The sequence below is a fragment of the Limulus polyphemus genome, unplaced genomic scaffold, assembly GCF_000517525.1.
Source record: "Limulus polyphemus unplaced genomic scaffold, Limulus_polyphemus-2.1.2 Scaffold244, whole genome shotgun sequence".
Taxonomy (NCBI): Eukaryota; Metazoa; Arthropoda; class Merostomata; order Xiphosura; family Limulidae; genus Limulus; species Limulus polyphemus.
In genome coordinates this window covers 43587-52539 of record NW_013665854.1, presented here as the reverse complement: position 1 = coordinate 52539, position 8953 = coordinate 43587, and positions in this window count along the sequence as shown.

The window sequence follows — 8953 nt, the reverse complement described above, 5'->3', positions numbered from 1 at the left end:
GATATTATTACGGATAGTATGTGTCCGGATAGACATACTCACCAAGATAAACTGTAAAGCGGTATCCAAAGTGACGTGCCACAAGGACGCAGACTTCCAGGTTTGTGCAAGTGGGTATAAGACATCTCGAGAACTCTTTCAAAGATTGTTCGCTTCTCAAATAACACGTGATTGATCGATGAAAAGCTGCACTATAAACTCAATTATTGCATTCTTGCTAGCAAATTGAGAATAAAGACAGTTGGCACAGCACTGACGTCAGAAATGTGTACATGTCATTGCTGTGTAAGCGCTTTATATTTGGCAGTGGGCGAGAAAGAACCGAGGGTAACACTTCATGACCTTGCCATAACTACCACAATCAGTTTTAATCAAAGCAAGATCTAGCCTCCCCATTTCCTCCCTTATCATACGTGCTTGTGACAGACAGAATGTGATAGCAATAAGAACGAAAAGGTGGGAAAATGCTGTACTAGAATGTTAACAAAACGTATCTTATAAGGTATCGGCTAATGATTAAAAAAACAGTAACTATAAACCATTGTCGTATGGATCTTATTATGAATAACAACACGTTGAAACCAGTGGAAATGACAATATCCTATGAAAATGAGAAATATTCCGAGAACCTATGTTGAATTAACAAAGCATTTAAGTTACTTTTCTGTGCAAACCTGCAATGCAAAAGTGAAATCATTTGTAAAACAGTGTTTCACAGCAATCGTGGGCCTATTTAATGGATTTTATGTCTTCTAGAGAAAAATAACTTCTCTAGGTTACTTTTCATAGTAATGGGCCGAACGTGGCCTAGAGGTCTACGTTCCCGACATGTGAAGCCGAGGGTTCATGATTCCGCACTTTCAAGTTGTGAGTGCGTTATAAAAGTAACGGTCAAATCTCATTATTCAGTCACACAAGAGTAGACCAAGATCTGTGCTGGTTGTTGTTAACTAGCTGTCTTCCCGCTTTCTAGTCTACCGGCTCAAAATTAGGAACGACTAAGCGCAGATAGCCCATTAATTAGCCTTGCGCAAAAATTATGAAACAAACAAACTCACTTTATTAGTCATTTTCTCTTTGTAAAGATTGTATTAAAGTTTTAAACATATTTTCTTACCGTTGGTAGAACAGAATAAGGTATTACTGATCGATTTTAACTGATAATAAAAATCTGATAAACTAAATCCTAGTAATTCCTCCACATTATTAACTAAACGTTGTAAAAATTCGGTTTAGAACATTTTTGATAACTGATTCGAGCTTAATGTTAGCCCATCACAAAATAATCTGTCTGATTATCCATTTGTCTATCTGTATATTTATCATTTTCATCATCGGTGATTGAAACTACAGGCATAAGTATATTAATAAAAATTGACGATTTTCCCCCTTTGAAATGAACAGTAAAACAACTTGTGAAATAAGAAAAATTCTCAGTTCTAAATACTTGAATTTTTCAAAATTTTTATCACAATTTTTCCACATTTTATGTTCCGAATTGAAGCAAGATTGATATATTTTCGATAGTAATTCAAGAATATTCCTAAATGTTTCTCATTTTTTTTCGCATTAAACAATGTTTTCGAGTGATAAGCCTTTAAATGGTTGCTGTTGTTTTGTTGCTTTGTCTTCATATCTATAGCATAATTTGACTAGAATACGATAATAACTGATGATGAATAATTCGTACAGTCCTTTGATCATTATCAATCACACACAACTTGAGCTAAATCTGCAGTACCAACCTGCATTAATTCGTTTTACATGCATGACTAAAAACCTCGTTACGAATATCGTAATAATTATGGAAATTTTAGTTTGTATAAATTCAAAATACGTATTAAAACTCTCATTAAATAATAGTTTTGTCATTATACTACAGATTGCAGATGGTAATGAGAGGATAACATGCAGTGATGTATTTTTTTATTGTCCACTTGTACTGCTTAAGACTGTTGAAAATTGAAACACACGTATTTTAAACGTATGTTTCGCGTCACGCAATTGTTTCATAATAATTAATCTTGATGATTGTAGACTTTAAGATAAAAATATAACAATGCCTGTTTCAACCAGAAAGAAAAAATAAAAATAAAACGACATTTATACGTATGTGGGTAACTGTCTTATTTATAGGTAATTGAAAAATAATAACCTCTAGATTATATAACAATGTTTATAACAAAACATTAGGTAAGTTCCAAGTCGAACGTGCTAAACAGTTTAGATATAAAATTTTCTCCCGGTCTATGTTTTAAAGATAAACAAAAACACTTTAATTATAAAGAGGCATTCGAAAACAAGCTCTTTTATACTCGTTATTATGTTTAATGGAGTGATAAATAACTTCACATTCCATCCTATACCAAAACACTGTTTATATATATAGGAAAACGATCCATACGTAGTTTGTAGCCACTCGATCCATCTGTCAAAAGATACACTGTAAAAGTTATCCACTGTTTGAATCCATATATATACTAAAATACACTGTAAAACATATCCATTATTCTAAACTACTCCATGTATTCAACTTGCCAACAAGTAAATAAAATCGATTGTTTGAAATCAATCTCTCTCTGCCTAACAAACAGTAGAAGTGTTCTGTTTTGCTTTTTTTTTCTTTTTTCATTGGCAATGATCGAGGTTACTGAAACTAAATATTTTTACCAAATAATACTGTCTTTTGTTTCATCAAATGTATTTTAGAATATATATAATATTGTGGAATTTCCAAAAAATTTCGTGTTTAGTGGTTTTTAATTTAAACATAAAAAAACTGATTGGTGCTTCGAAGGAAGCACAAACATACCAGTAACTTATTATTAACGCCTTTACGAGCTATTGCCAGAGGATTTTGGTTGATATTTTACAATATTCAGCTAGTAGTTTACAATGGTGATTATAATTAGCCTATGAGAGGTGTTATATCAAGTTTTGTTCAGTGAAATCACATTATTTTCATTTCAGAATATCCATCATAATGTTCTAGTAGAAGTAGATTCTGTATAATGATAGGTTTGGTTTTATAGAAAATGTATATGTATATACTTAACTTTAAGTTGAAAAAAATTGACAAAAATAAATAACAAAAAGTAATGTACGTATTGTAATAATATTTACTTTTTATCACAATTTGTAAATTCAAGGGTGACACTTTTACAGTTTTAATTTTTATTTAGTTCTCGAATTGACTCAGTTTTTTTCTTCTTTCTAAAACTCAAATATTTAACAAAGGCTCTTGTATTCGAGGAGAGAGAGTTTTATTAAAAACAAAAAAACGTGCCAAAATATTATTTCTAGAATAAATTATACGCAGAACGAAACGGGAAGAAAAAAAAATATTATCACGTTTAAAATAGACTATTGAACAGTTGTTATCTATTAGGAAGTAGAATCTAGAACAAAATTTAAAAAAAGAAAGAAAAAAAAAACACCTTAAGATCAAACACTCTTATCTTTGTAAAAGTTGTAAAGTCATTATGAAGTCCTATTGACAATACAAAATCAGGACTTTTTCAGCATCCATATCAATCTGAAGGTACGTCTGAAAACTTTTTCAGCATCCGTTGAAACGAAAATAAAAAATCTATTTCATCCAATGTAATTACTGGAATGAATACGTTGGTAAAACAAAAATATCAGTTAAATAATCGGTAGAATGGAATAGAAACACACTACAATACCAAAAGTCGCGAAGAAGAAAACCATTGAATACAAAGAAAAGGAAAAAAAAAAACAATAATATACCACGACTCATACATAAAGGGACGAAAATAATCAAGGAAGAACCAAGTTCAGCAAACCATCCTGCTTTCCATTACCATGAAATATGCTGCTTGTGAAAGTATAGTAAATGAAGAACTGCATATTTTTTTATAGTAAAGGATGGGTGTCGTTAGTTGCCCAAAAATGGACCACTGCATCACAAAGCAATAAAATGAGGCGGAAGTGTAGCTCTAACAGCTGTAAGTAATTTTTAGATGTTATGTATAATAACAAGTGCTCTAAAAATATACACTTCACGTTGATGCCAACATACTCCAAAATTGTGCACGGTTGGTATACGGAAAACAACATTGTCTCATTAGAATAGTTCTCCTTCTTCATGGAGTACGGAACCGACAAATTGCAACTTTATGCTTCACACAAAAATTTATCTCACAAAAATTTCTAAGGTGCAAATCTGTTATAGAATTTGTTTGTTTGTTTTTAATTTCGAGCAAAGCTACACGAGGGCTATCTGCGCTAGCCGTCCTTAATTTTGCAGTGTAAGACTAGAGGTAAGGCAGCTAGTCATCACCACCCACCGCCAACTCTTGGGCTACTCTTTTACCAACGATTGACCGTCACATTATAACGCCCCCAGGGCTGAAAGGGGGAGCATGTTTGGTGTGACGGGCATTCGAACCCGCGACCCACGGATGGCAAGTCGAGTGCCCTAACCACCTGGCCATGCCGGGCCCTGTTATAGAAATGGTGAGACATTATAGAAAATGCACAACATTGAATGTATATCTATAGGTATTGGCAGTTACATCTTGTTCCATCATAGCATTGCAATAATCTGCTGCAGACCTCACTACCACTATGGCACGTGAGAACAAAGATTTACTCCTATTGCATCTTCTGTAACTCAGCATCATGTTATCACACAATATGTAGCTTATGCCGCTCAGGAGCAAGGACAGTAGAATGCTGTGCTCATGGGGAATCTGTTTCATAATAGCTAACATAAACGCGCAGTGGACATTAAAAGGGTCTCAAAAAAAAGCGCTTTTGAAGCATCGTAAGGCAAACCTTTGTTTGGGAAAGAGGTGTTAGAGGAGACTGTGGATTGCCTCTGGTACACATACGGTAAAAGCCACGTCAGATTTCATGTCAAAACCCCACAAAAGACCTACAAGTCCCTGTATATCATTAATTTTAAAGTTTAAATCTTTTGTTTTTTTATCTCTCAAAATAACTCGCAGTAAGCAAGAAATGGAATCAGGCGTGTTTTTTAGTAGTTGTTGATAATTTTTTTATGGTTGACAAATAGGGCATAAAGGTAGGAAGGCATGAGCTTGACTGCCCCCGTCCTGTACACGTCATTGACATCAAGAACGCATTTAGCACACAGTGATGTAAATGACGAAATGGCACTACTGTGGATTAGAGCAAGCAGAATCCTATGAACGACCTAAAATTAAAGTCTTTACGGGATATTTCCAGTTTATTTTGATCAATATTGTACAATGTTCGACTGGTAACGTAATATCAAGTTCTGGCAAAATACATGAAGCTAAATTTTGTTTAAAATGAATACTACTAGAAGTAATCGGGCTAGACTAGGTTTGTTCGTCCTTGACACAACTTTGACCTTAGCCTTATCACTACTCAATGCAGCCAACACATGCTCATATTTTTACTTTTTCATTCTGGCATATAGCCGCCATAACGAAGTATAATGACAACAGTGCATCCATATCTCACCATATGAGCTAATATCTGTTACTGAATTTGCTAAGAAAAGCCCCCCCAGTGGCACAGCGGTATGTCTGCGGATTACAAAGCTAGAATCCGGGTTTCGATACCCGTGGTGGGCAGAGCACAGATAGCCCATTGTGTAGTTTGTGCTTAATTACAAACAAACAAACAAGAAAAGAAAAAGTGATATCTTCGTTTTTCAACTTCCGTTTTTAAAATACTATTTCAGCTCATTATATCAAGTTGTAGTTAAATGTAAAACATACGTAGGAAAGTTTCTGATTGTAACTCTAGAACGTTACTAACCCTTGTTCAGTTACAACACTACAATATATCAAATTAACGAACGTCTACGCTTAAAAACCAGTTTATAGAACTCACATCTTGATAATGTGTTATTTACTACATCAGCTGTATAACATAATCATGTCATTACTTGACTGTTGATATCATATTATTCGTGTGTTATTTCCCCCCTCAAGCTCATACGTTTTTTTTAATGCTTGTTGTTTCAGATTCAATTTGAATGTACGTTAGTATCTCCTAATCAATACACAAAAATTTTAAAAGCATGCAAACAGGTTTATAACAAAACCATAAATAACCGAGAATATATCTACCGCCACATGTGACCATGGTTATTTTTGGAGAATTAAAGCAATACAATAATGCAATTAGACGACTTGAAAATAGGAAAGAAACGTGAAGAGAATGTTAAATTTTCAAATTCAGTGAATGAGCGATAATTTTGTTTTGTAATTGCACTTCTAGGATGTGCAATTGAGTTTTTTCAAATAATATAAAAGTTAAAAACAACCGACATTCGTATATAAGTCAAGAACAAAAATATTATATTTCTAAGAAAATGTAAATCTTCAATTATTTTGTTGTTTCTTATTGCGTCGGTTGACATTTTTATAATATTTTTAAACAAACCTGTTCCGAACATTTTTTTTAACCATCTACCAAAAGTCAGAAAAAGCTTACTAACGGAGCTTATGTATGCTACACGTATTGTCGGTGTGCTAATTCTCTTAAGCCTCTCACGCGCGCTCATTATTCAAGACAGATATATCGGTGTGGTAGTTCAGAAAAGGCTTTTCTTGAAAACGACGTTCATCAAAATTCCCATAAAAGTCCTTGCTACTGCGGTACCTTGTCAGGTAAGTAATACTGAGCTGTCCGTGGCAGCAGTCTCATCAAGCTAGCGTTTATATTTGTCTGTGATTTATTACGTCATTAGTTTCAAAGACTGTGCACGGCGTATGGGCACGACACAACATACAAGGACATTTCGAGGTATAAATTACGCATCAGTATAGGGACTTTATATAATGCCATACCCTACATATTTCGGCTTTTTCTATATTTCGAATGGATCCCCCGCGGCCGATGCAAGATTTATAAGTAGAACTAGCTGTTCCTTTTTCTTAGCTATGGTCATCAGCTAGGATCACCGAAGACAAATCAGTAGAACCATTGACATTCGTCAAAGACGGGATTTAGTCACAAAATCCATTAGGCCAGGCGTTTCGCCTAATCCCCAGGGCGTGATGGATCGGCATCTGCACTTACAGCGAGAAACCATCCGATAAGCGCCCGCAGCTGTTCACCGAAAAAGAAGAAGAGACTCTGGTTGTCTGTCATCCGTCATGTCTAATCATCAACGCTGCCATTTCACCATAGGGACCGTTTGTTTTATAGATTTTATTAGTTATTATAATTTTCTATATACTAACTGGGTTCTTTTTTTGGTTGTTGTTTTTTTTTTTAGTAGTGGAACAGCACCTGCTTCTGTTTTCCATAATGTACAAATTATTAGCTTGTTTGAATCAATTTCTTAAATATTTAAAACACAGAATAAATTATGTAGATTATTGTATGTTTTTCTTTTTATGACAGGCATTTCTAATTATGTGTGTTATTTTTTCATTCTCGCTAAATAATGGCTCTTTATAAGCTAGACATAAACAATAAAAAACGTAGTTCCATAGTTCAATAACTAAACATTCATGACATTCTGAACAGTAAATGTTCAATATGTTGGCTATTGGTTTTAGTGCAATAAATGTTTAAGGTTTTGATAATTGATCTCAGTTTATATTTTTATACAATTCTGAATATTGTCTTCCATCGTTGTGAATGTTTCCGAACTTGTAGAGTGAATAACATTGGTGAGAAATAAATATGTAAGTAGTATACGCGGGCAAGTGGTTAGCTTACTGTACTATTTATTTCAAGTTCAGTGGTTCACGTGACATTACCGTCAAAGAAGAAAAAAACAAATTGCGCTTCGCACTTTAGGGCTGTAGTTGCATTATCAGAGTGACTGTCAGTTCCTAGTACCGAGTTTGATAATAGAAGCCCTAGAGTCGGTGGTTGGTTGAGTTGACTGGCTGCCTTCCGTCTAGTCTATTACTGGAAAATTAGGGACGGCTAGTACAAATAGCCTTCATGTAGCTTTGGGAAAAATTTGATGGAAACAAACACACGCATATGTGTATATTACAAACATACTTTCTTTGTATAATTTAAGAAAAATGTTTGGTGTATTGCGCGCGGTTTTTGTCAAATTATTGGGATAAATACGGTCAAGTAGTAATAAACCACCAATGCAAACACATCATTAATGTTGGATTGAACTAATAGTAATAGAAAAACTACAAAGTGGCATTAAAAATGTGATCGAAGTATTGAGATCAAAGGTATCATACAACGTAGCTTTGTCCTTATCGCCAAATGTTAAATCACTTCTCAGTCCGAAAACTTCTATAATAAAATTATAATTACATCACTTCTCAATCCGAAAACTACTATAATAAAATTATAATTAAATCACTTCTCAGTCCGAAAACTACTATAATAAAATTATAATTAAATCACTTCTCAGTCCGAAAACTACTATCATAAAATTTCTTCTTGAAACTAATCATCTGAAGTTCACATGTTTGTCGCTATTTGCTGCTCATACTTTTGTGCATTAAGTTAGATAATCTTTGTACATTAAACTCGATTCCTTATGGAAAATTGCTTTCAACACATGTTGTTGTCAAATTGTATGTTTGTTTTTCTTTGTTTTAAGTAAATTTAGATTTAAAGAAAACTTCAAATTCGATGTAAACTACAATGATGGCAAAAGAGCGATTATTGTTTGAACACTTTTTCGACCGGATATTACTTTTGGGCAAACTACATAAAGGTTGATCATACTATGATGCTAAGCTAAACGAAGAGTTTTAATTTACTGTCAAACCTATCGGAGAGTTATAACCTGCTACCAAACACACACACACACACACACACACAAAGTTATACTTTTCTGCTAAACCAAAAGACTGATTATACTCTGATGCCAAACAGAAGGTTATTATCTGTTTAAAATGCTACGATAGGTTTCAATTTACTGCCAAACGAAAATATTGTTTATAACCTGATGTAAAATCAAACAATGGGTTTACTTCTCAAAACGGGGTATTAGTGATTT